This window comes from Scyliorhinus canicula, chromosome 16, assembly GCF_902713615.1.
Source record: "Scyliorhinus canicula chromosome 16, sScyCan1.1, whole genome shotgun sequence".
In the NCBI taxonomy this organism is placed as follows: Eukaryota; Metazoa; Chordata; class Chondrichthyes; order Carcharhiniformes; family Scyliorhinidae; genus Scyliorhinus; species Scyliorhinus canicula.
The window spans coordinates 136,861,917-136,889,727 of NC_052161.1; the positions used below are offsets into that span (position 1 = coordinate 136,861,917).

At 46.4% G+C, this 27,811-nt stretch overlaps 1 long non-coding RNA gene across 1 annotated transcript; it reads left to right on the forward strand.

Annotated features, from left to right (window-relative positions):
• Nucleotides 1-291: 291 nt before the first annotated feature.
• Nucleotides 292-3,971, forward strand: LOC119979349. Its single transcript, XR_005463704.1, has 2 exons — nucleotides 292-475; nucleotides 3,766-3,971. It is a non-coding gene; the product is annotated as an uncharacterized LOC119979349 (long non-coding RNA).
• Nucleotides 3,972-27,811: the final 23,840 nt, after the last annotated feature.

A 27,811-nucleotide genomic window follows, 5' to 3' on the forward strand; every position in this document is an offset into this window, starting at 1 on the left:
TGTTCTGGAACGGTCTGCGAAACGTACATTTCAGTACGACAGACTGACTGTACAAATACCAAACTACTGCATCAGTCGGCTCAAAATATTATTTACTTAATTAGGAGGTTGGAACTGAGTGAGGTACCTAGTGATTACCCTGTGGAAGGACTTGAGTGATGCTGTGGACATGTACCCTTGGATCCATGTACTAAAACACAACACATGTTTAAATCATTTGAGCAAAGTTTCATTTCACTATCGTCAAAATCCACACGGGGGGGGGGGGGGGGGGGGTGATGTGTCATCTCTTTTTCAGATGAGGATGTTGTTACAGTGTTTGGAAGCATGCTCTAGCACAGAGACTGAGCGAGCAGACTCCGTTTTGGGCTCAGACTTCTCTCTTTGCAATCACCAGGTCAGACGATTAAATATCTCGGCTGGCAATAGTCCTGACCCCTGTGTGAACTGCTCCATTGCTGGATCGTAGCTGCAGGTATTTTTTTTAAACAGTTGTTTTTGCAGTGCGTGTTGTTTTCGTATCAGAAGCAGGGAGGTATGATCGTTCGCTGAAATGGGGAACAGGAAGAGGCCATTCAGCCCCTTGAGCCTAGCCCTTTACTCACTGGCTAATCATGGCTGATCTGTATCTAAAGGCCAATGCTGGTGTTGACCGTGGCATCAAGTGTGCACGGCACATCCCTCAACATAATGTTGCTTCATTCTAATTACTGTCCATTCAATTTTTTAAACAAAAGACTCCTTTATGTTACTCATTTGAAATGTTTGGCTAACTAATTAGTTTTTTAACGCAGAAACTTTTAAAGATTCTGAGTGGGGTCAGGCGAGAGGCTGAGGCAATTCTCCGGCCTTGTTTCACTCTCGCTGAAGCAAAACAAGGCAGTTGAGTAGCAGGAGAGGCCGAAAATGAGAACCGCGCCAGGCGCTAAACAGTTTGCAACCGGCCCGCTCCCCGAGGTGAAATCAGGATCCCGCCGTAGCGTGGCAAGAAACCGATTATCTCCACATAAGCCCCATTTCCATGCAATTAACGGGAGCCACCCCTTATCCAATCGCTTCCCGCCAAATAGCAAAGTGATCTTGCTGTTCACAAATTGGCTGTGGTGTTTTGTACATAACAACAGTGGCAGCCCTTCAGAAAAAGTACTTCACTGGCCAGGTGGTCACGGAGGAGGCCAGGTGGTCACGGAAGAGGCCAGGTGGTCACGGAAGAGGCCAGGTGGTCACGGAGGAGACCAGGTGGTCACGGAACATAGAACATAGAACAGTACAGCACAGAACAGGCCCTTCGGCCCTCGATGTTGTGCCGAGCAATGATCACCCCACTTAAACCCACATACCCCTCACCCAACAATCCCCCCCATTAACCTTTTACACTACGGGCAATTTAGCATGGCCAATCCACCTAACCCGCACATCTTTGGACTGTGGGAGGAAACCGGAGCACCCGGAGGAAACCCACGCACACACGGGGAGGACGTGCAGACTCCATACAGACAGTGACCCAGCCGGGAATCGAACCTGGGACCCTGGAGCTGTGAAGCATTGATGCTAACCACCATGCTACCGTGAGGCCTAATGTCCCCTCCGCACCAAACTGCGGGTGAGAATTCACCCAACAAGCACGTCTTTCGGGAATTATGGGAGGAAACCAGAACAGCCGGAGGGAACCCACGCAGACACGGGGAGAACATGCAGACTCCGCACAGACAGTGACCCGAGCTGGGAATCGAACCTGGGACCCTGGCGATGTGAAGCCACAGCGCTAATCACTGTGCTACGGTTCTGGGCAGCACACTTTACGAGAGACATGAAGACATTATGGAGGGTGCGGAAGATGGTTGAGAATTGTTCCAGGAGGAGCACCTTAAGTTATGTGGATAGATGGGAGAAGTTGGGGTGGTTCTCCTTGTTGAAGAGAAGGTCGAGAGGAGATTTGACAAAGCTGTTCAAAATTCTGAGATATTTGGACAGAGTGGATAGGGGGAAACTGTTCCCGCTGGAGGAAGGGTGGAGAACCAGAGGGGGGATCTGGTTTAAGATGATTGGCAAATGAAACAGCGATGACATGATGGAAAACCTTTCAATGCAGTAAATGGTTAGGCTCCGGGAAACCCTGCCTGTGTGTGGCAGAGGCAGAATCTAGTTTTAGTGGGCCTGAATTAATTACGACTCATAATTACAATAAAATATTTGGCAAACGTCAACTAATTGTTGCGGAGTTCTTGGAGAAGGATCTTAAAAGAAACACAGACTGTGGAGCATGGGTGATTTGATGTGAGCCCTTTTGATCTTCATGTATCCTTGCTGTGGTCTTCAGCTGCTCTCGGAAACATCACATAAATCACGTCATCAGCCAGATTTCCCTCTGCATGGGTGGCAGTTTGTTTGTCTTAAGTGCGCAGACAATCCATAATTTACCAACCAGCCACGAGCAAACCATCCACTGGTGTGTTTAGTCATCCAAATCATAATGGGAAGGAGCGGCCTGGAAGTGAGCCACTCGATCAATGTCCCCACTGACTAAGATCTGGACGAAATGGCGGAGAAGAGGGAGGGAAGGGAGAAATTACTTTTTAAAGTATTTTGTGGGGAACATTTAAAAAACAATGTTTGTTCGGAATGTCTAATAAAAGACCCCATGGCAGCATTCAAGGAATGGGAGAGTTGAGCATGGATGAAATGGGCCTCCTGTGATCTCTCGGTGTCTCTTTTGTTGAACATTACCAAAAACTGACAGCGCAACTCATTGTTCTTTGTGTAGTCTCGCTGTACACAATGTGGCCGCCGCTCTCATATACTCATCATCCAGTGAGTTCAACATCGTTCACTGTATGACGAGTGTTTTGGGATCATTGAGAGAAGTGGCTGCCAAAGGATAACTTTCTACTTAACCGCATGTCTGAGTCTAGGAAACTTTCATCTTCATGGAGGCTGTGTTTGCGGAAGCAGATTGCCAATGTTGAGATGGATGACCGCATAGGCAATTCAACACAGGGTGAGGCGAACTTTGCCCAGAGACTATTGCCCTCCACCGGACGAAGGTCCTTTGATTGACCCTGAGGAAAAGATGATCCAATTCATCATTTTAGAGACAGCGACGGAAGAATTGAGGTTTCTGCTTGGACTGGTTTGGCCAGTCTCAAAAGAAATTTCTAGAACGTTGTTCAGACGGTCATTGTACAAGCACACATTATGACATTTCAAATTGAAACAAAGTGTGCGTGTAATCATAGAATTGTTACAGCACAGAAGAAGGCCATTCAGCCTTCCTGTCTGTGCTGGCCTTAAGGAGCAATTGGCATAATGCCACTTCTGTGTCCTTGCACATTCCTCCTTTCCAGATTTAGAAATATTTAGAAAGATTCATGTCACAGAAAGGGGCCACTCTGTCCATTGGGTCTGCATCAGCCGAAAAGCAACACCCCCCCCCCCCCCCCCCCACCCCACCCACCCACCAAACCTAATCCCATTTTCCAGCAGTTGGGAACGCAAAGTGCAAATCCAGGTAACTTTAAAATGAGTTTAAAATGAGCTGCATCAACTACCATTTTAGGTTGTGCGTTCCAGACCCTCACCACCCCGGGTGAAAATTGATTTCTTCATCTCCACTCTAATCCTTCCACCTATCACTTTAAATCTACGTTCCCTAGTCACGGACCTCCCTGCTAAGGGAAATAGAAACAGGTCCTATATATACAGATAAAATGTATATGCGTGATTGCATGCTTAATGTTTAAAATTGTGGATTTTATTTCTTTACAGGTAAATCCTGTTTTTACGAAATGGGGTCAGGGATGAATTAATTCCTTAAAAGAGGATTTTCCTTAAGATCGATATTGTGCAGTAAAACATAGTCATCGGAGAACAGCGATACAGTCACCCAAAAAGATGGATTTATTTCACACTGCAGGACCGTACTCAAAAACAAAGAGGAATCAGCAAACGATTAAATAAAATAATTTTCGCTAGTCAATGCTTCAGCTTAATTGACTGAAAAAAATAAACCAAAATGACACTGACTTTCACTCGGTAAACTCGGCATTTTCGGTAAATTGGCATGCCGTAAATCCAAGATTTACTCGTAGATGGTGTGAAAATGTGCGTGCGGTGTGAATTACTAAACTCACACACAGTTTATACAGAACATACTCCTTCTTACACAATATATCTATGACCCCTGCATGACTTCCACTATTCCCCGAACAACATCAAAATTGAATAACCAGTCATAGTTACCAACAATACAGGGAGGATATTCATATCTAGGAACTGTCTTGTTCCTGGTCCAGCGAAGATATTTTAAAACAGCTGTTACGAAGGTTTTCTGCACTGTCTCGGCTCTAAGACTCAGCACCTTGTTTCTGTAAACATGGCCTTTAGGCTTGGTGACTGGAAACTGGCCTGTTCACTTTCTGGGACTGTTAGATGCCTCCCTTCCTTCTCAGGGACTGGTCAATTATACCTTTGTTTTTCTTTGATTATGCCTTCTGTTTATTTGGATGTCTGCCCCCATCAATTTCCTTGACTATACATTAACATATATATATACAGATATATCTCCGGGACCTTCCCAATTGTCTATAACTGTTTCTCCTTCATAAGCTATACACACTTGATTATTATCTAAACAGCCGTTCTAAACTCGTTATTGGGAGAGGCCCTTGAATACTGTTTGTGCTGTTACCCGACAGATTCATGCCAGAGAATCAGTCTCTGTGTACACATGTATGTCGCTTCTAAAAAGCCTAAACGAACCATGTTACAAGCTTGACTGATCACTTTAAATTGGTTGTTAGTGTAGGCATTAGCGTGCTCAGGATTGTTCAGCAAGTGCTGCCCAATTGGATGATTTATTATGGCTATTATAAGCATGAGTTGGTTGAGTATGATCTGTACTCTGCCAAAGGAACTGCTTGATTCGAGCAAGAATTACTCTGGAATTAATACTTCACACCCACGTCATCCGGGGGGGGGGGGGGGGGGGGTAAAGTAAGCCGCTATATGCTGCTGTTATGTGAGTGGTATTTTCCACTAATATGATGTTGGCTTCAGTCCAAATAACATATCCATCGAGTAAGATCATGTGCTCATTTCAGTGCCTGTACAGTGCCAGGTACACAGGCCATATGTGTCAATGATTGGCTGATGGAAAGAAAAATTGGGGGAGAGAATTTTCCTTCATGGAAACCACTTCTGGAGGTCACTCGGCTTCGTGTTTGCTGATTTCACCCAGTCTCATTTTCCTGGGTTGAGTTCAACCAACTGCTCCCCATTCTATGGATGACATTTAATGCACATGTCAATGGTCCAACCTCTGGTTGGAGAGCGAACAAAAGCCCTGCAGCCTCCTTTGGGGAATTACGTGCCTCGGTCAGTGGCGGACTTGTCCCGAATCGAGGATCGTGGGGGAGAAATCCCACCCTGACCCCCGTCCGAGGAGCCGTTGGCAATGCATGCAGCGCCATTGGGGAAATGGTGGCAGCTGCCAATAATGCACCCTGGGAAAGATGTAGGATCACCAAGGGATTCAGGCCAGAGGTGAATGAGGAATGGGATGGGGGTACCTTTGTGGGAGCCATGGCAGGGGGGAGAAGCGAGGGTTGACAGCAAGAGCTCTCAGTGGGTCCCTCCTTTTCATTCCTCGGTTAGGTACTGAGTGCCTTTGTACAAGGGAACCCACACCCACCCAAAGGCCATCCAGGAGCCTGCCTGTCCCCAGAATTAATCAAGGCAGAAATGGGTAGGCCGAATCTCCGCCCTCCCACCTAATTGAATTCCCCATGCCTCCATACTCGCCTTGGGAGAGGGCATTGAATTCCGCCCTACCAGCGGAGTCCATGACTGGAGCAGGTGGAAATGACACAATCCTGCAGTGGGACACCGGGATTGAGCAGGGGAAATGTTAACGGGGGAAGAAGGTTCCAAAATGTTGTGAAACCGAACGTTGCAGTGGCACTGAGTGAGCACAGTGGCCAAGGAACAGGCAACTTGAGTTGTGTGGTGAGCATAACTTGGTCGGGTCTTGAATCATTAATATTCTTCCCCATAACCTCCAGCTGCCACAGTCCCCTCCCCCACTCATCTCAAAACCTGACCCCCCCCCCCCCCCCCCCCCCCTTCACCTCTTCGTCTTCCTCTCATATCCATGATACAGGAACAGCGTTAACTCCCACTGAAGCAAAAAGTCTTGCCCACATGGTATCACTTATAGGTGGCAATGTGGGTGTAACGGACAAGGCCAATGCTGGTCCCACTGGGGAGGGTGGTGGAAGAACATTTTGTCAGCTTAATTGGAGGATTTAATCGAAGGCCTCACTGGAACTTTAAGCCCTACAGTAATTTTTGTTTGGCTGGGCATGTGGGCGAGGTCCCTACATATTTACAACCAGAGGACTAACTAAGCAACTGGAACAATTGATGTTTTGCCTCGTGTTTGAAAGGGACATTAAATTGGCAAGAGATGATGCTCCGCCCCACAAATGTGCACTAAATATTGATGGATACAGAGGAAACATGCACCTACCCACCCCAGCTTGTTGTACCATTCTGAAAATGAATCGTGCGGTGGGAAAAAGAGCATTGTTGAAATGGATTTTGGATATAAGGCCGAGAGACCATGGCGGAACGTGTTAGGCAGACTTTCAAAGCGTGGAGAGATGGTCAAGTGGAACATTTCAGCCACAGAGCACCAGGGAGCAGAATCACCAGCAGTGGCTGAGAATCCCAAATGGGTTAATCCGGCTGTTTTGTGCCGCAGAAATCCGAGCTTCTGAACTTCTCGTTTAGCCACAGAATTTATATGGATTAGCCATAGAAATACTGTGGCTACCAGACCAGGTCAGAGGTTAGGAATCGTGCAGTGAGCAACTCCTCACCTCCTGACACTCCAAAGCGTGTCCACCATCTACAAAACACAAGTCAGGAGTGTGATGGAATACTCTCCATGTATCTGGATAAGTGCAGCTCCAACAACATTCAAGAAGCTCAATACCATCCAGGATAAAGCAGCCCATTGATTGCTACCCCTTCCACAGGCATTCAATCCCTCTACCACTGATACACATTGGCAGGAGTGTGTACCATCTATAAGATTCACTGCAGGGGCTGTTTAGCACAGGGCTAAATGGCTGGCTTTGAAAGCAGACCAAGCAGGCCATCAGCACGGTTCGATTCCCGTAACAGTCTCCCCAAACAGGAGCCAGAATGTGGCAACTAGGGGCTTTTCACAGTAACTTCATTTGAAGCCTACTTGTGACAATAAGCGATTTTCATTTCATTTTTTCATTCAGGAACTCGCCAAGGCTCCTTAGGCAGCACCTTCCAAACCCACAACCACTGCCATCTAGAAGGATAAGGGCAGCAGACACATGGGAACTCCACCACCTAGAGGTTCCCCTCCAAACCCACTCACCATCCTGACTTGGAAATATATCGCCGTTCCTTCGCTGTCTGGAACTCCTTCCTAACAACACAGTGGGTGTACCTGCACTATATGGACTGCAGTGGTTCAAGAAGGCAGCTCACCACCACCTTCTCAAGGACAATAAATTGTGGGAAATAAATGCTAGCCAGCGATACCTACATCCCATGAATGGATAAAATAAAGGTGAAGTAAGTAGGAAAAACAACTCCACAAAGTTTGTGGAGAACGAGGTTCGGAAAACAGAGCAATAATATACATAGCACTGCCAAAATCTAGTGGTTGTGTTGTGCAGTTACTGAAGGATCCAGTAAAAGTAATAGAAGAAGACAGTGCAGAAGACAAAGAACAGCAGGTTATACTATCCAAACTTCCTTCCGTCCATTGTCTGAATAGAGAATTCTGAAATGTTATGTGAGGTTAATCCAGAGATAGCTAACAGCAAATTTATCTGGAAAAGCTCCCTTTTAAGTGGCATTAGCTGATTGTAATTACATCCTGTACAGAAATGGAATATAATAGAAGTAGACACTATTACCTAACGTTTGGTTTCTGACTGTCACGTTGTGGCTTTCCATTTTATGAGCTGTTCTCTCACACACTATGTTGCCATAAAAACTGACTTCAAGAATCCAGTATGGCTTCAAGTAGTAATACCAGCTGTCTAGACTGGGTCAGACACATTGACAGTGTAATAAATTAAACTCGGTTTGTTTTTTTTTCTCCCAACAATAAAAGTCAAATATCTCCAATAACTCCGCTTGATGCTTTACTCGACAGAAGAACAAGACTTCCTTCACCTTGCTGTTAATAGATCATTTACTTCTGCTCAGCTTGTGCCTTGAAGCTGAATAATTGACAATGAAAGTGTGCTACCCCCAGAATTGAATACCTGCATTTGATGGTAGTTAGATTTAGATTTATTGTCACGTGTACCGAGGTACAATGAAAAGTATTGTTCTGCGTACAGTCCAGACAGATCGCTCCATATGTGGAAACATAGACCATACGATAAATACATGAGGATACATAATGAAAATAGATAAACACAGACACAGGTGAAGTACACGGTATATAGTGTTACAACTGTAGAGAAGATGCGTAGAAAGATCAGTTCAGTCAATAAGATCAGATATGACCCGAAGAGAGCCATTCAGGAGTCTGGTAACAGCGGGGAAGAAGCTGTTTCTGAATCTGTTAGTGCGCGTTCTCAGACTTTTGTATCTCCTGCCCGATGGAAAAGGTTGGAAGAGTGAATAACCCAGGTGGAAGGGGTCTTTGATTATGCTGCCCGTTTTCCCAAGGCAGGGAACGTGTAGACAGAGTCAATGGATGGGAGGCGGGTTCACGTGATGGACTGGGCTGTGTTCACGACTCTGTAGTTTCTTCCGGTCTTGGGCCGAGCAGTTGCCATACCCAGGCTGTGGTGCAGCCCGATAGGATGCTGTCTATGGTGTATCTTATATATGGGTCCACATTTAGCTAAAGGTTTCTTTCTGCCGCATTGATGGGCTGAGTCAAAGACAGCATTTACTGAACGTAATACAAGGTGTCTTTAGTCTTATACTATCTTGTTTTTTCTCTCTGGCGCATCTTCCCATTGTTGACACTTATAGGAAGAGGATTGGTACATTCAGCACCTAATACATGTTCTCTCATCCAGTTAGATCAGACTTTCAGCTTGTTCTGTAACTCTGTTTTTAAAAATTGCATTTATATAGCACCTTTCATGACCACATGATGTCTGAAGTGCCTTAAATCCATTCAGCTCTTTTTGAAGTGTAGTCACTGTTCTTTAAAAAAAAAGAAATTTAGAGTACCCAATTCATTTTTTCCAATTAAGGGGCAATTTAGCGTGACCAATCCACCTACCCTGCACATCTTTGGGTTGTGGGGGTGAAACCTACGCAAACACGGGAAGAATGTGCAAATTCCACACGGACAGTGACCCAGAGCTGGAATCGAACCTGGGACCTTGGTACCCTGAGGCAGCAGTGCTAACTACTGTGCCACCGTGCTGCCCAACACTGTTCTAATCTTAGAAACCGGTTTGTAGCTGACACACAGCTCACACCCACAAACAGCGATAATGGTTACCACCGGCTAGTCCCTCTATGTGTAGATTGAGGGGTGAATAATGATCAGGACACTGGGGACAGCTCTCTTGCTCGTGAGATCTTTCACTTCTACCTGAGGGGGGCAGATGGGGGCCTTGGTTTGGCATCTTGTCTGATAGGTGGCACCTCCAATGAAGCAGGCTTCCCTGAGTACTGCTCCAAAGCGGCAGCCTTGATTCTTGTTGTGGTCAAGCCTCGGGAATGGGTGTTCAGCCTGGAATCTTCCACCACAGGTGGCAAGTGTGTTTCCCACTGAGCCACGGCTGATACAGAGCCTTTAATACTCTGCGGGCATGTCTGTTGACTCTGCGGGTATGCCTCTGTCGGTGAGGGCAACATGGGCTCATCCAGATTTAAGCACTTTGGGATGTTTAGTTTTCTTAAAGATGCTGTGTTGTTAGAGGTGCAATGTTTATTCCCTTGATTAGCAGGCTTAAAACTAAAATAGAAGACAATACTCGTGAGCTGAAGCTGAGCAAACGAGCCTTCATTTGCGTTTTTCTGTCATTTTAATCAAAGCTACATTTTTAACAAACTTTGAGACAGAGCTCCGCCAACCAAGCTGAGGGGCCCAGTTAGAAAGAATTGATACTATTCGCTTCGACATAACATCTCATTAAAATGGCGTGAGGCCCTTTTTGTGCAATGAAATACGTTTGAAGATCAGTGGCTGTTATTTCAGGGGCTAACTTGGCTGAACACCTTAGTTATTTTAAATAGTTACAGATTGAAATTTTTCATGATCAGCGAAAGGTTTCTGTTTCTAAGGCATCCAGTTGGAGTCAGCTATGCATTCAGGAAAAATCTGCTCAGTCCCTGTCTGACCTGCTGGGGTATTTTCAGGGAAGGAAGTGGAGATGGGCAACTGGGTTTTGGCACCACATTTTCCAATATGGCCACGGGTTAAAGGTCATTCAGCATCGATGGGTGGAACTTCCAGCCCATAATATACAGGCTCCTTTTTCTCCTTCACGAATGTCGCCTTCACAATCCAGCTGTCAATTGTCTCATTTGCGTGGGTTTTATTTCACAGGCTGGGGCAAAGACGTTCAGTGATTCATGAATGCCATTGGTCGAGCCCAGTGGTACCTGTGAGCCTGGGACCCAATTAAATTTGCATTTGTGAACATGTCTTTCAAGGTGCCTTGAGGCCCTTTATAGAAGCTCAGGAGGGCCGAGAAGGGAAATCCGAAAGAGGTTTAATCTGACAACAAAAGTAAAGGCCGCAACACGGCTTAGAGCTCCGAGGCTCAAAACTGGATTACCGCTTTTAGCTGTCCTGTCCGGGGTGGCTTTTATAAGGCGATTTCTATGAGCCTCAGCTGATAGGCCTCTACCCGCGAGCAGGGGAGCTGGCACTCCCCTCATGGGGAGGTGGCGGCATAGCGGCATTGTCATGGGACTGGTAATCCAGAGACCCTGGGTAATGATCTGGGGACCCGGGTTCGAATCCCAACATGGCAGATGATGGAATCTAAACTGAATTAAATATCTGGAATTAAAAGCCTAATGAAAATCATGAAATCATTGCCAATTGTCGTAAGCACCCATCTGGTTCACTCATGTCCTTTAGGGAAGGAAATCTGCTGTCCTTACCCGGTCTGGCCCACACGTGAGTCCAGACCCACAGCAATGTGGTTAACTCTAAATGGCCTCTTGAGGGTAATTAGGGAAGGGCAATAAATGCTGGTGCAGCCTGTGATGCACACGTCCCCTGAACGAATAAAAACCAAAGTCCCATGGGGAGATCAGTTGGGATGTCCCCATGGGGAGATCAGTTGGGATGTCCCCATGGGGAGATCAGTTGGGATGTCCCCATGGGGAGATCAGTTGGGATGTCCCCATGGGGAGATCAGTTGGGATGTCCCCATGGGGAGATCAGTTGGGATGTCCCCATGGGGAGATCAGTTGGGATGTCCCCATGGGGAGATCAGTTGGGATGTCCCCATGGGGAGATCAGTTGGGATGTCCCCATGGGGAGATCAGTTGGGATGTCCCCATGGGAAGATCAGTTGGGATGTCTCCATGGGGAGATCAGTTGGGATGTCCCCATGGGGAGATCAGTTGGGATGTCCTTATGGGGAGATCAGTTGGGATGTCCCCATGGGGAGATCAGTTGGGATGTCCCCATGGGTCTCCTGAGGGTTGTTACACCCTTCAAGCAGCAGAACATTTTTGAAGAGCACCTGTTGTTATTTCAGGGGCTGGTTTTGGCTGAACACCTTAGTTATTGCTGAATAATTGAACTCTGATTATAACACAATGCTTCAAAATGACCTTCTCCCTTTGTACACAAGGAGAACTGTGCGAATAAGGATAACAAGTGTCAACAACGTCTTCGTAACATAGGTAAACATTCCCAAGCACTTCACAGGCGTGTAACCAGCGAAAATTCCACACTGAGCCAAAGAAGCAGATGTGAGACAGGTGAACAAAGGCTTAGTGAAGGAAGGAAGTTTTACGGAGATCGGAAAAAAAAGAGAGATGTGAGGCCGTGATGTTTAGAGACGGAATTCCAAGCTGAAGCCCTAAATGCTAATGTCATGGTCTCCGACGATGGAGTGAAGGTAGTGAGGAATGCGCGTGAGGCCAGAATTGGAGGAATGGAATGTTTTCGGAGGGTTGTCAGGCCGAGGGAGTTACAGGATAGGGAGGGGAACGACAAGATTAATCCAAAGTATTTTTTGAAGGGGTAACCAAGAAGGTAGATGAGGGCAATGCAGTCGATGTTGTCTACATGGACTTTAGCAAGGCCTTTGACAAGGAGCCGCATGGTAGGTTGTTGCAAAAAGTTAAATCACAGAATCCAGGGCGAGGTAGCCAATTGGATACAGAATTGGCTTGGCGACCGAAGCCAAAGGGTGGTTGTGGAGGGTTGTTTTTCAAATTGGAGGCCTGTGACCAGCGGTGTGCCTCAGGGGTCGGTGCTGGGTCCACTGTTATTTGTTATATATATAAATGATTTGGATGAGAATGTAGGAGGCATGGTTAGTAAGTTTGCAGATGACACCAAGATTGGTGGCATAGTGGATAGTGAAGAAGGTTATATAAGATTGCGACAGGATCTTGATCAATTGGACCAGTGGGCCGATGAATGGCTGATGGAGTTTAATTTGGATAAATGTGAGGTGATGCATTTTGGTCGATCAAATCGGGTCAGGACCTACTCAGTTACTGGTAGGGAGTTGGGGAGAGAGTTGGGGAGAGAGTTACAGAACAAAGAGATCTCGGAGTACAGGTTTATTGCTCCTCGAAGGTGGAGTGGCAGATGGACAGGGTGCTGAAGAAGGCATTCAGCATGCTGGGTTTTATTGGTCAGAATATTAAATACAGCAGTTGGGACGTCTTGTTGAAGTTATACAAGACATTAGTCAGACCACACATGGAATACTGTGTTCAGTTCTGGTCACCCTATTATAGGAAGGATATTGTTAAACTAGACAGAGTGCAGAAGGGATTTCCGAGGATGCTACCGGGACTTGATGGTCTGAGTTATAAGGAGAGGCTGGATAGGCTGGGACTTTTTTCCCTGGAGTTCAGGAGGCTTAGGGGAGATATTATAGGGGTCTATAAAATAATGAGGAGCACAGATAAGGTAGATAGTCAACATCTTTTCCCAAAGGTAGAGGAGTCTAGAACTAGGGGGCATAGGTTTAAGGTGCGAGGGGAGAGATACAAAAGGCACCAGAGGGGAAATGTCTTCACACAGAGGGTGGTGAGCATTTGGAACGGGCTGCCAGAGGCAGTGGGAGAGGCGGGTATGATTTTGTCTTTTAGAAAGCAGTTAGACAGTTACATGGGCAGGGTGGGTATAGAGGGATATGGGCCAAATGGTGTCAAGTGGGGCTAGCTTAGTGATAGAAACTGGGCGACATGGACAAGCTGGGCCGAAGGGCCTGTTTCCATGCTGTAAACATTTATGACTCTATGACTCTATTACCTGATTGCAAACTTATAGTATAACGAGAAAGTTCTGGCTATTGCAACACCCAATGTGGCCTTGATATATGACTGACTGTTCTGCTAACTTGAGCAGAAAAATGGACACATGCTGTAAAAGCTTCCCATCTTGTACTCATCAAGGCAAAATGAAGAATACCAAATTTCAAAGGGAGACAATAGTGCATTCTCCTTGGCAATGCCAGAGTTAGAGTTGTCTTGCCAACCTATCAGCGCCCTTTTCTCATGAAGTATGAATTGTTGCTCCTTTTGAAATTTGGTATTCTTGCATCAGTCCTGATGCAAGTTGAAAAGCTTTGACAGCAACACACCGCTAAGCAACTTGCCCTGCTAGCCATTTTAATTAAGACAATACACCAACAACTCGCCAATGAAGTGGATTTTCCTTTGAGAGGGGAAGAGAAGGCACCAGAATTGGAGAGACAAGAACTGGCCATTGAATTAGAATTCCCATGTACCTCAAGATCATACCCCTCATGGCTCTGTATTCTTTTCCACCCTTACCAAACACAAGTGAGAAATATTTTTTTATTACAACTAGATAAATAAAGCTGGCTAATTTTCACAAGTAAAACACATATCAAGGTAATTATCTGCATTTCACCTGATTGCACGTCCTGCAGTAAACTAAGACGATGCTTCAATAGAATTTATAGCATTCTTACTTAACTGCTGAGTGAATACACTTCCCACTGCATTCCTGTCTGAGTTACTCCTATGAGTTGAACTTCAGTTGCGCTATTTTTAATGGGGCAGGTTTATTTAAAAAAAGAATTCTTGACTTTTTTTTGCTTTAATGAGCTTACTTTTAAGCTGCAAAGACACATCTTCAAAGCTGCCACAAATCAAACTGGAGCTTTTATCATGTGCCAGCATTCCAGATAACACATTTAAAAACTTTTCAAGGGAGATGGTGCTCTGTATTTATGGAATTGCTGCCGACGTTCTCAATTACATTTATACAGTCCATGAAAAATAAACCATTTAACATTCTTCTGCAGAAGGTATGTTTTCATGTGGGCTGAAAGTGTACGTTTTCCCGCTGAAAGTTATCACAGATCTGTGCAAGCTGGGCGAGATTTCTCAGGCAAAGGAGTCCCATTGAAACCTACAACACAGTGGGGATTTGCTCCATAAGGCTGCTCACGATTAGCGTATCCAACTCAATCCGCTGTTGTTTTCCACAGGCAACTTTGATCAAGACTTTAAAAAGAGGATAGTGGTTATTGTTTGCAGTCACAGGGCGGGATCTAATGGCCTCGCCTGGGAGACCCCGGGTGGGTGCCATTTAACACTGGTTTCCATAAACATAGACCAGGTGTACCGGCACTTTGAGGGAGTCCCAGGCAATCGGGGGTCCTTGGTGGTTGGCCTTTGGGCCGGGTGATACCCTGGCATCCTCGATGCCACCTGGGTACCACTGGCCTCTTACCCTGGCAGTGCCACCTGGGTGCCACCCCAACAGAGCCAGGTTGCCAGGCTGGCAGTCCCAAAATGTCCAGGTGACATCTTCCCAGTGCCAGGGACCGGGCCCTGCCCTCATGAGGTGGGGACTCAAGGACGCCTTCATTGGTAAGTTGGAGTGTTGGGGGGGTGGGTCCAGTGATGGTGGTGGGGGTCCAGAGACCGGGATACCATTTATAAATAAGCCTAAGTGTGGACTTGGTGGAGCATTCCTCACCAAGGCCCGGAAATGAAGCAGCGTCCCGTTTAATAGCGAGATCATCTCGGCGCAGCAAGCGCTTGGAAACACGCGGGCAAACGCGCCCGAAACAGGACTCTGTTTCATTTCCGTTAAATCGTGCCCACCGTCAGTCAGTATGTTCACATTCAATCATTGACATAAAGGCCGAATGTTGCTAAAACTATTGTTACCCTAAAACCACAACACACCCAACCTTTGTGCACATCTCGGGTTGATAGACTTGAAAGTCACCAATGCCAGCAAATATGTTTCAAATCAAATCCACTCCAGCTTATTTAAAAAGAGAAAGGAGAAGACTTGTGTTTCTGTAGCACTTTTCACATCTACCAGATGTCTACCTTTACAACCAGTGAAGTACTTATGGCAGTGTGTAGCCTTTATTTAAATGTAGCAAATGGATGGTAAGTGTTTTGTTATCTACTAGAATATAAAATAACAGCTGGATCTTGTAGCAGATGAAGATGCGTGTTCACTGTTACACTGTTAAACCTGGACTGACTGTTCTTAGTAGGGTTTCTGCAACCACCAGGCAAACCAGGGATGGCAACTTTGGGGTGGTTGTGGGGGGAGGGGGTGCAGCAAAACGTTGGCTGAAACTACATTAAGATTTGATCTACAGGTTGATCTGAAACTCTGGGTTATTCTGAATCTTTCCCGGGCCCCAACCACCCCTGCAAATCCACATAAAACCTCCAATAGTTGCAAACCCCATCCAGCCCCATGCTTGTCAACCACCAATAGCAGCCTCCCCTTCCCATTCATGATCCTAATCCACCAATCACAGCCTCCTGCTCCCCTCCGAGCTCGCTGGTCCACCAATTGCGGCCTCCCATTCCCCTCTGTGCTTTTTGATCCACCAATCGCAGCCTCCCTTTCCCTTCCTTGCTCATTCATTCACCAATCGCAGCCAGCCATTCCCCTCTGTGCTTACTGATCCACTAATCACAGAAAAGGAGCAGGTCCTGAGATGGGGGAAGGAGCATCATGACTACAAATGTGAAGGCCATGCCATCAGGTTCTATAACGCAGGAGGGCAGCTGGTAAAGAAGAGGGCTGCGTTCAACAAAGCCAAGGCCGCCCTGTATAAAATTGGGGTGCTGTATCCGGCACGGATAAGAGTGAATTTGAGGGAAAGGACTACTATCCTGATGCTCCGGGAGAGGAGGACTCCTTTGTAAAGAAACATGGGTTGGTTGTGGTATGATTGGGTTTTTCGGAGATGGCCATGTTGGATTGTTGTCTTGTTAAGGTTCCATCTCCATGTTTGCATTTTCCTGTTCTTGTTCGAGTTGAATTCTTCACAGTTTGGCTGTAGATTGGGGGTTTAATTTTACTTGGGTTCTTTTCTAATTGTTCTGAAAATATATAGCTCTTTGTTGGGGTACAATGTTTTAAGGGTTGGTTTTTTGAGGTTTTTTTAAAATCATTTTTATTCACTCTAGGTGGGAGCCGCCCTGCCAACTGAAGAGTTAGCCAACGGGAGCATGTTGAGCGGTTGACTGCAGCCCATTATAATAGTTCTGTTTTAGATAATGGGCTTTGTGTTCTTGTTTTGTTTAGGTTTAGGTTTATTAGAAGTAGATTTTAGTTTTGAAAAAATAAACTTAGAGTACCCAATTTTTTTTCCCAGTTAAAGGGCAATATAACATGGCCAATCTATCTACCCTACCCATTTTTGGGTTGGGTGGGTTGAGACCCATGCAAACACGGGGAGAATGTGCAATCTCCATGCAGCAAGTGGCCTGGGGCCACAATCGAACCCCGGTCCTCAGCGCTGTGAGGTAGCAGTGCTAACCACTGCTGCCCTAGAAATAGTTTTCAGTTGTTTATGTTTGCCTTGCTGTTGGGCGGCACAGTGACTCCTCCCCCCAACCTCAACTCACTGTGAGGGGTCGCCGGGGCCCCCCCTGCAACTCCCCCCAACACCCCGCAGGGCACCCCCAGTAGGAGATCTCCTACTCCGCCCAGTGCCTTGGCTTGGTTGGGTGACCTCATGTCGTTCTTGCATTTAGAGAAGGTCAAGTTCACCATTAGGGGGTCGGTAGAAGAGATCTACCTAAGATGGCAGTTATTCATTTCATTTTTTAATGAGTTAGTCACTGTTAGGGGTTTAGTTTAGTTTTTTGGGTTTAAGTTAATAGGTACGTTTTCTTGTTAATCTTGTTTTGTGTTTATCATGTAACTCTGGTTATTTTTTTTGTACGATTCCGTCTTTTTATCAAATTTTATAATAAACATATTTATTTTTTTTAAATTGGTGTTTCTCCTATAGAAAGAGTTGGAGGGTTGTGGGACTGAATAGTCCAATCCCGGATCCACAGACACTGCCAAAGGTTTGGCAGGTGGTGTGTGATAAGGTGGGTGAGTTGGACGCCCTGGATTCTGTGCTCCCCTTCCGCTGTTTATGCTTGGCCCTCGCATGCTCCACCCTGCGATGCGTACGGTGATTTGGCGTCTTCGCGAATGCTTTTCCTCCAGCTTGTGCGCACTAAGCATTCTCGCCAAGGCCTTTCCCTGGCGGAAGTAGGGAAATCGCTCTGTAATTTTCGCAGTCGGACCTGTCTCCTTTTTTGAAGATGGCCACAATTTGGGCATCTCCGAGATCATCCGGCATGCTTTCTGCCTTCCAGACAAGGGTAATGAGGTTGTGAGTTCTTGTGAAGAATGCATTTTTGCACTTCTGCGGGGAGTCCATCTGCGCCGGAGGCCGTTGTTCTTCAGCTGTCATGTGGCTTTTTCGACTTCACGATGAACTGGGGTTGCGCTGAGATGGTGGTGGGTAGCGTGTTGTGGGATGGTGTCGAGGACACTTGTGTCGAAGGCTGTGTCTTGGTTGAGGAGGTCCTCAAAGTGCTCTCTCCAGCGGGCACTGACTGCCTCTCTGTCTTTGTATTATGTAACTATTCTCTACTCAGAAGAAGGAAGTCACGTTTATTTGGAGACTATTATTTGTTTTCCATACAACATCATAGAAAGCATGCTGCTCACTAATGAGATTAATATTTTGGACTAGATTTTCTCAGGGAAGTAATTCATGGCAAAGGAAATTAAAGTCATAGGGCGGGATTTTCCGGAATCGCGTTCAGCGATTGTCCGGAGAATCCCCGTTCACGACTGAATCGGTGGCGGCTCCGCTTTCGTGATGCTCCGCCCCTCCAAAGCGGCATACTCACAGACTACGCCGAGCGCCGTAGCGACGGCCTCAGGACATTGCCTGAGGCCCACACTCCGATGCTCCGCCCCCGACCGAACGTGTCCCCGACGGCATCGGTCACGCGTGGTCTCATCTGTCGGGAACGCGGCATGGTGGCTGCGGACTCAGTCCAGTGCCGCCACAGTCAGGGGAGGGTCGATGTGCGGGCAGGGGAGATATGCCAGGGACCGGGGACACTGTTAGGGGTGGTACGTGGCTCGCGAGCCGGCTAAAGGGGGTGCACTATTCGCAGGCTGGGTCTGCGAGCGGCCGGCGCCATGTTGCGCGTTGCGGCCATGGACTCGGCAATTCTCCGGCCCGTATTGGCAGCTAGAGCTGGGTGCTCTACGCTGCCTTGATGCTAGCCCGTAGCCGAACGAAGGATCGGTGGCTGATTTACGTATTTTTTCTGTTGTACAACGCCACTGTTCCCTCGCCGGCGTGGAGACATAGCCTCAAACGGAGAATCTAGCCCATAAACATTTAATGTCACCCTTTTGAATGTCTGTGTTTTTAAGGTATTTGTAAACTGTTTTCTGGCATCTAGTCGTATAAATACTTTTTTCTTTAAAGCTTCTCCAGTTCATCTGCCTTTTGAAGTTGCACTGAAAATCACAACGTATATTAATCGAATTGGATAGAATGTCCCATCTAATTAAGTGGGAGTATTTTCCACATTACTGAGTGCCTGAAACACTCGCGAAACAAAGCTGCCCCATTGGCTGTGAGAAGTCGGTGTCAGAAACAATAACATGTTACTCTGTGGCGCCTTTTCACCTGGTGATGAAGTCACTATTTTTTTGAGGGGGGGACATATTCCCAAGACTCACTCCTCAATGACTCTATCAAAACTCTTACTGGTTTTCAACATCTTTGTCAAATCTTCCCTTAACTTTCTCTCCTCTGAGGGGAGAAATCCCAGTTTCCTCGGTGCGTTTAATTTAACGTTTCTGTGTCTGGAAGGCTAAACCCTATAGTTAGATTCATGCTGGACAAAGGTGTTTGTATGTGCGGGAGTTGGCTAAGTTCTAACTGCGTTCCTATTGTGCTTAGAGAGAGCTGTTGCGTGAAGAATAAACAAAAGGCATAGGTGTGTGGTTATGTCTTAGCACATGGTGTCCTTGTCTGGTAAATAGCTTTCAATCTTTTGTTTAGGTAATTTGAGAGCAGTTGGAGACAGGATCTTGGGGAGTGACCATCTCTCAACTCTGGCAAAAGAAAGGCTGGAGAGGAAAGGAGTTGCAAAGAGGCAGACTTCCTAAATACAAGCTGCAGTCCAGATAACCAGGAAATTGGGACAGAAAGAGTGCCTATGAAGACTGGAGTTAAATGAGCAGAGACCAAGATATTGTTCAGAAGAGTTCAAGAAAGAGTAAACAAAGTGTTCTGAGTTAAAGAGACAATTGCACTAACTAGATTTAAAGTGGAGCAGTAGACTTCAGAAGTAGATTAAACATTTTATGTTATTTTAATACCATCTGGGAATTGCAACTTGAAGCAATTGTGAGTTATTTGGACAGAAGTCAAGACAGACAAATCCTAAAGGGGTTGGTGTGAGATTCCTGGACTGGATTCACTGTCAAAAATAGTGCAGAAGATTTGTTTTAGGGGCTGGTTTAGCACAGTGGGCTAAACAGCTGGCTTGTAAAGCAGAACAAGGCCTGCAGCGCGGGTTCAATTCCCGTACCAGCCTCCCTGAACAGGCGCCAGAATGTGGCGACTAGGAGCTTTTCACAGTAACTTCATTTGAAGCCTACTTGTGACAATAAGCGATTTTCATTTTGTTTTAGAGTGTCATTTGTAAATCCAGGACTGGCTGGATTGTGGAATACAAACCATCAAGGGAAAACATTACTAGGAGAGAAGAATTGAAGCATGTTTTTGGGAGAGGTGTTTGGAAACTCTCAGATGATAATTAGCTGGGTGGAATTCTGAGGAGAAAACCACAGGTACTAACTTGGGTTCAGAGCGGACCGTGTATTTGACCACAGTAATCTTGTGCGCTTGGCTGGGACTTTTTGTGTCAGTGAAACTATTGAAGCTTAAGATGAATTTTGCAATCCATGTTAATCTTTAAATCTTTGTGAATTTGTTAACCTAAGGGAGGGGGGAGTAAAGGAGTATGTTTTTCTGTTTAATAAATGTTGTTAAAACTAATTAGTGGCTACTAATTAGCGGCTCTGTGACTCTGTTCCTGCCCATTTTAGAGAAAAAGGTCATGTCCCTTTGAGCCTGGGTTCCCTCTTAGATCTCCTTGTCCAGTTATATCATTAACTTGGATCGGAACACTTCAGTTGCCTGTAGGAGTTTTGCAGTTTTGAATTTCAAGTCATCGAATATCATAATTTCCCCTCTCCCTGAATTGTCTACATCCTTCTAATCTTCCCTCAATCATCTCTTTCTGCAAGCCTTAGAATGTGACCAGTGCAACCTTGTTGCCTTTTATTGCCGGCGTTCACTGATAATCTGTCCTCCTCCACCATCCTCAGCACCTTGTCCTATTTGATTCTGCTCCCCGCCCACGGTTTTTAGTCAGCCCAGTGGCACGAGTCATGTGATATCTGATGGTAAAGGCGCCACAAACGGTAATTACAAACGCATACAGCAAAACCTGAACAGGGAAGTTGACCGATGGGGGGGGAACAAAAAAGCGGTGGTTGTACGAGAGGAATGCATTCCCAGTGTCCGAGAGCAGCGCAAAGTGCGTGAGCTTCACTCTTTGACTTGGCACCTCGACACGGTGGCACAGTGGTTAGCACTGCTCCCTCACAGCGGCAGGGACCCAGGTTCGATTCCGGCCTCGGGTCACTGTGCGGGTTTTGCATATTCACCCCGTGTCTGCGTGCATTTCCTTTTGAGGGGGCGAGTTCCAGAGCAAAAACGGTGCAGAGATTAATTGATTTCTTCAGCTTTGCTTTGTGAATGCGTTTTGCAACAGAAACAGAATCGTGCCTGGGGGGGGGGGGGGGGGGGGGGGGGGGGGGGCATTGTTAGTCTTTAAAGAAAAATTGGAGAAGTTGCATAATTAATGATCACAAATTGAAGCATATTCTCAGAAATAATAGGTTAAAATTGCATATTGATCCGATTTAGTTGGCGGGCCATTAGTGACAGACATTACAGTTTTCCCTTTAAAGTGGATTATAACCCAGTGTTGTTTTTCCAGATGAATAAGTAAGTCTGAGCTAATTGACCATCACTGGCATTGGCAGATTGGATATTTCTGAGGTGAAAAGGTTAAGGACGATGTTTTTTTTACTCAGTCTCTCTATTTTCTCCGATTATTTAGTTCCCTCTTTCGTTCCCTCCGTATCAGACTGATCTTGCGCTTCCTCTGCACAATGTTGTCTTTAGGATGATGTGGAAATAGGTTTATTGTTATTTTGACAGTGCACTCCTGTCTGTTCTCATACATCTGCAGCGGGAGATGAAGAACGGAACAGTTAACCTAGCACCGTATAACGCTATACCACAGACGTTCCAGCACATTTTAGGTGAGGTTACTTGTTCAAAGGATCAGAAAATGCAAGGGGCACTGTGTAAATGATATACAAGCCCACATTCAAAATCGCGAGGCACCCAGGAGGGATAAATAGAGAGAAAATGTTCCCGTTGTCGCAGGGGTCGAGAACCAGTGCGTGCCGCTTTAAGATGATTGGCAAAAGAAGCAGAGATGGGCATGAAGATGAACATTTTTACCCAGAGAGTGATTAGGGTCTGGCTTGAGAGGGTGACAGGAAGAAGCGTGGCTTCCGAAGGAGAACTTGAGTATTATCTAAAGAGAGAGGGCTGGATTCTCCCTCGGCGGGATCCTCTGTTTTGCCGGCAGCGCACTCACGCCCGCGTATTTCCTGACGGCGTGGGGGTGCCCACAATGGGAGGTCCCATTGGCCGGCTGCCAGGGTGGGGGAGATGCCGCTGCCGGCGGGCGCACCATAAAACGGGTCGGGCAGGACGGAGAATCCCACACAGAGAATTTGCAGTTCGACAGTGAAAAGACAGGGGTATGGGACTAAGTGAGTTGCTGTTACAGAGGACCCACAGAGACGACCAGCTGAATGGACACCTTTTAGTCCCATGGCTATATGATTCTCTGATCCTCCTTCTGAAGTCATCTTTCTTTTACCCATATGTATTTGAATCTCTCAGGTGTACGAGTTCTGTGTTATGTTTTGCCCAGTTTTAACCCTCCGGTCCAGACAGGAGGGTTTTGTCTTGGTTACTGCTATGTTGGTTGAAGTGACATCATCTATTTTGTTTAATTAGATTCCAGCTTGCCAAGGTGAAGTTGAATCGTGTGTGTGATCACATCAGCTCCTTGTTTTAAAAAAAAAAGCTGACTTGATGCATGTCAGCACAGTCAGTTGAGTGGCTTGAACATCTTATGATATATCCTGGTCAATGTTTATCCCTCAATCATCACCTAAAAGCTGGTCGTTATCACAATGCTGGCTGTGGAAACCTGTGCGCAAATTGGCCACAGCATTTCCTGCCTTATAACCGTGCCCGTGACTACACTTCAAAAGTAATTAATTGGCTGTAGAACACTTTGGAATATCCTGAGAAATGAAAGACGCTTTATATATGCAAGTCTTTTTTATTCTCTCTCTTCCTCCCATTTACCTCCCACCAAGAGTTGACTGCTGTGTTACTTACTTCTATTTCTCTGCCGATGCCAATCTGTGATCAATGCCAGGGAACCTGTGCACATGTGTGTGTGTGTGCTCACATGAATGTGTGCATGCATGTTCATACATGTTGTGTGTGTGCTCACATGTGTGTGCTTGCATGTGTGTGCGTGCATGCGTGCGTGTGTGCTCACGTGGGTGTTTGTGGGTGCATGCATGTGCATGCGTGCATGCATGCGTGTGTGCTCACATGTGTGTGTGTGTGTATGTGACACACAAGCTGAATCACGCTGTCACGTTACCTTCCTGTAAGCATCACGCCTTTGCTTCATGTCTTTGTCCAGTTGGCCCAAGTTAATGTGACGGTTGATGGAATGCACGCATCAGTTAACGCACATCGTCATTTCTTGTGCTTTTTGAGATGAAAAAATTAAATTAAATGAAAATCGCTTATTGTCACGAGTAGGCTTCAATGAAGTTACTGTGAAAAGCCCCTAGTCTCCACATTCCGGCACCTGTTCGGAAAGGCTGGTAGGGGAATTGAACCGTGCTGCTGGCCTGCCCTGGTCTGCTTTAAAAGCCAGCGATTTAGCCCAGTGTGCTAAACCAGCCCCATGGCTAAACTTTCAGTTCCTTGACGGTTTTCTACCTGGAAACCCTAACAATGATGGTAGATGATTGTAACATCATTTATAAAAACATAAGGCTAGATTTTGCCCCGGGGACGGGTAAACAGGAGTCAGGATTGTTTCTGGGTCTTATTACCTCCCTGGGGTACAAGAGACAAACATTTGGATTTTGATTGGGCCGTCCCCCTTCATTGATATTGAGACAGGTTCTCTGCCCAGTTAAAGGGACTGGACAGGCTCTCGAAGCAAGAGAGTGACTCAGAGGCCATGAATCTGAGAGGGACAACTGGCTGCAATGGAGGGTAAGGAAGAGAGAGGATGCTTCAAGGTGGAGGCACCCGCTCACCAACATTTTTAAATCTAGATGTTCAATAGCCAAGTCAGCACTGTTGCAAGGGGTAAAATAAATTACTCTGCAGAGTGGCCTATCTATGGTTGCTCTCACATCCAGGTAGGCAGGGATGTCCTCTCGACATGCCAGGAGCAGTGCCCCCTCCCCCCACCCACCCTGCCGCCCCCTGACCTCCTTCAGCCGCCTGAAGCAGCCCCAATGGTGTGAGAATCTGGCGGCCAAATGGAAAATCGTAGTTGGCTTCCTCATAAATGGACTTAACTCAGACCTGAACAAGGCCAATTGGCTACCTGCCAAGGATAGAGCTTGGGAACCAACACTGCCGGCTGGTGGGAATAGGTTTTGGCCCAGCCGGCCTCCGCCGACACTCCCAATGGGGACTGAAAATCCAGCCCAAGGTCTGGACTGGGAAGGGATTACAGGGATTCTCAATCTCACCCGCTTTCTGAATCTGTCTTGTCAGGCCCATTGACAGAAATTCAGAGCTTCCTACAAAACTCGAGTGATGAGGTAAAAATCGATGAGTCTGGGACTATCAGACTGGCAACGTTCTTGGAGCCGTTGAAGCGATGTAGTTACAGATGTTAAAATGAGCCTGGATTGTAGGTTGCTCTGGATGGATGAACTAAGATGGTTTTTGTAATAACCAGCACGGGGCCTACCGGCTGGGAATGCATGTCTTGCCCGCGATCTTTGCAGAGTACCAGCTCCCCCACTCGGGACGGGGTATCTCAATTTACCTCAAGATTAGAAGGTCGGCCGAACCCAGTGGGGGTCTACCGGGGAGTGTAAACATAATCTTGTTCTTACTACTTTTATTCAGTTTGGACTCCCGCGAACTTATTAAAGTTTTCACCTCCTGTAAATATTGTGCAATGTAAAATCCGCTGTGTGATTCCTTTGGAAGTCAGAAATGTGGGTGGCACGGTAGGCACAGTGGTTAGCACTGTTGCTTCACAGCGCCAGGGACCCGGGTTCGATTCCCGGCTTGGGTCACTGTCTGTGCGGAGTTTGCGTGGGTTTCCTCCGGGCGCTCCGGTTCCTCCCACAAGTCCCGTAAGACGTGCTTGTTAGGTGAATTGGACATTCCGAATTCTCCCTCCGTGTACCCGAACAGGCACCGGAATGTGGCGACTAGGGGCTTTTCACGGTAACTTCATTGCAGTGTTAATGTAAGCTTACTTGTGACAATAAAGAAAATTATTATCATTATCATAAAACCGCCTCCAGATTAGACATTAATGTTCTCTGCAAGTGGACAACAGTCAGCATTTTAAGACTGGACTGCGATTATAATTGAAAGCAAATAAAATGGAGACATTCCTATGGAGATGGACTTAACTCCACATGCGTTTGGATGTTACACGCGCATGAACACATATACATGCGTGCACAGCCCTATTGTGTTGGTACAATTTATTTGCATTTCTATCTGTATGTACAGGAGATGTGTATGTGGCGGCTGCTTTTATTGTTTCCATTGGAGGGCAGCGGGGCGGCATTGGGGTAACTGCCCCGTTTCACACCTGCCCACGTTAGCCTCTGCCAGCGTCAGTCAGACATGGTTCAGATGCTGACAGTCTCGCTCTGAGCCTCAAGGTTCCAGATTCAAGTCACACTCCAGAGCTTGGGTACAAAAGCCAGCACCTCACCAGGGGTGGGGGGTGGGGGGGGGGGGGGGGGCTGCATTGTTGCAGGTGCTGGTTTGTTTCAGATGAGATATTAAAGCAAGGCACCTGCTCAGGGGACTGTGAATGATCCCGTTTGGAATAATAGCGGGAGAGTTATCCGCAAAATCATGGCCAATGACATCGCAAGAAACAGGTGATCAGGTTGGTATGACATTCCTGGTTGTGTCAGCTTTCAGTGTGAATATTGAGTGCTGTGTTTCCTGTGTTACTAGTGACTCCACTTCAAAAAAAGTACTTCAGTGGCTGAAGCCTTTTGAAATGTCAAGTGGCTGTGGAAACCGCTATATAAATGCAAGTGTTTGCATTTTTGGAAGGCAAGTTTCAGCACCAAGAACAGCCAAAGGTCTTTGCCATACACACACCACCCACCGCAGAGTGTTTCCCGTCCCTGCCTGCTCTCACTGGGACAGAGTGGATGATCGAAACCACTGGAGTACTTTGGGAAGCATAATCATGGACAAATGAAAATCACTTATTGTCACAAGTAGGCTTCAAATGAAGTTACTGGGAAAAGCCCCTAGTCGCCACATTCCGGCACCTGTTTGGGGAGGCTGTTACAGGAATTGAACCGTGCTACTGGCCTGTCTTGGTCTGTTTCCAAAGCCAGCGATTTAGCCCTGTGCTAAACAGCCCCTGTTTATGGGGAGTTCCTGGTGGCCAGTACCCTTTAGGAGGAGGATTTGACTCTCTGGGAGAATAAATTTCTCTGCATTTCCATGTGAAATGGAGACTCCTTATTTTAAAGGAAGGAGGAATAAACGGAGTACAGATGGTTGATATGTTTCTGTCGGTTCCCCATCTGGTGAACTGTTAAAATTGATTACATTGGTGTTTATATCTGTATCATTGTGTGCATATGTGGCAGTGCTTGTGTGTTTCCACATGCGCGTACTGTGCGTGCCTGTGCACATTTTTGGGTTTTAAAGAGGTGTGCGTATGTCGGATATTAACGGTGTGCTTGCGTGTTTCAGTGTGTGTTAATGTGTTTAATTCTGTTCGTGTGTATTTATCTATGTGTATTTGCGTTCCTGTGTTAAAATAATTGTTTTGGAGTGTGTGAATGGGTGGCAGTGTTGACTTGTTGGCGATGTGCAGCTGCCATTTTTCAAACGAGGGATTGGGAGCAGCTAGTTTGCCTGCAGCTTCAGCTTAACCTGCACCACGGACCAACACTGTTCCGAGTAAAGCCGCTGCTTTTGGGCTGCTTGCAACCAACTCGTCTACACCTGTGCATCAGAAAAAGAGAGGATGTGTCCATTTCTGTCTCATACTGGGCTGGGCAGAGCTGTACTGTAAATGTACTGGCAAAATCCTGGAAAATCAGCAGGGGTATCCCCTGTGTATTGCCCAGTCTTTATAAAATTCAAATTTTGATGCTCTTCCTGCATTCTGAGAATCCACACCTTCTGACAGACAAGAACGGGCTTGACAATTCCAGGTTCCAGCACAATTACTCTTTGCTTACTGCTTGCAGAGGGGTGAATCATAGTGGGAATCTAAAGTACCACCCCCCCTCCCCCACCCCATTTCCTGGCCCGCTTTGCCAGCTCATGGTACCGCGTACTTCAATTCTGCATTAAGATTCACTCTTAGCAACTGGGAGGAATTGAAAGTTGCACAGATGACCCACAGCTGCAATGCCCCGTCACGCTCACTCCCCTTCAGCAGCTCTTGGCTGTGTTGTTTATTTCTGCAATGGGGAAGTTAAAAGTCTAGGGAAGTTTTGTGTCTGATTGGAATCTCGCTTGATAGCATTATGACTGCATTATAACGGGTCTAGGTGCCACTGCGACACAGAATACCGACAGGAAGAGATTCTATAGGTACTTTACCAAGAGACGAGTTGACAAAATTAACGTAATACTATATAAAGTGAGTCTGGGGACTTAATGATGAAATGCAAGATGGCTGATGAATTGAACAATTATGTTGGATCCTTCCTTATAGAAGTAACATCCTCAGATTTAGCTGTAAACTAAGAAATGGAATGGAGTCAGGAACTCAGGAAAATTATAATCACCAGGGTTATGATACTGAACTAATGGTTGGAGCTAAGGGCTGACAAGTCCCCAGGACCTGATAGATTTCATCCTAGAGTCTGAAAAGAAGTGGC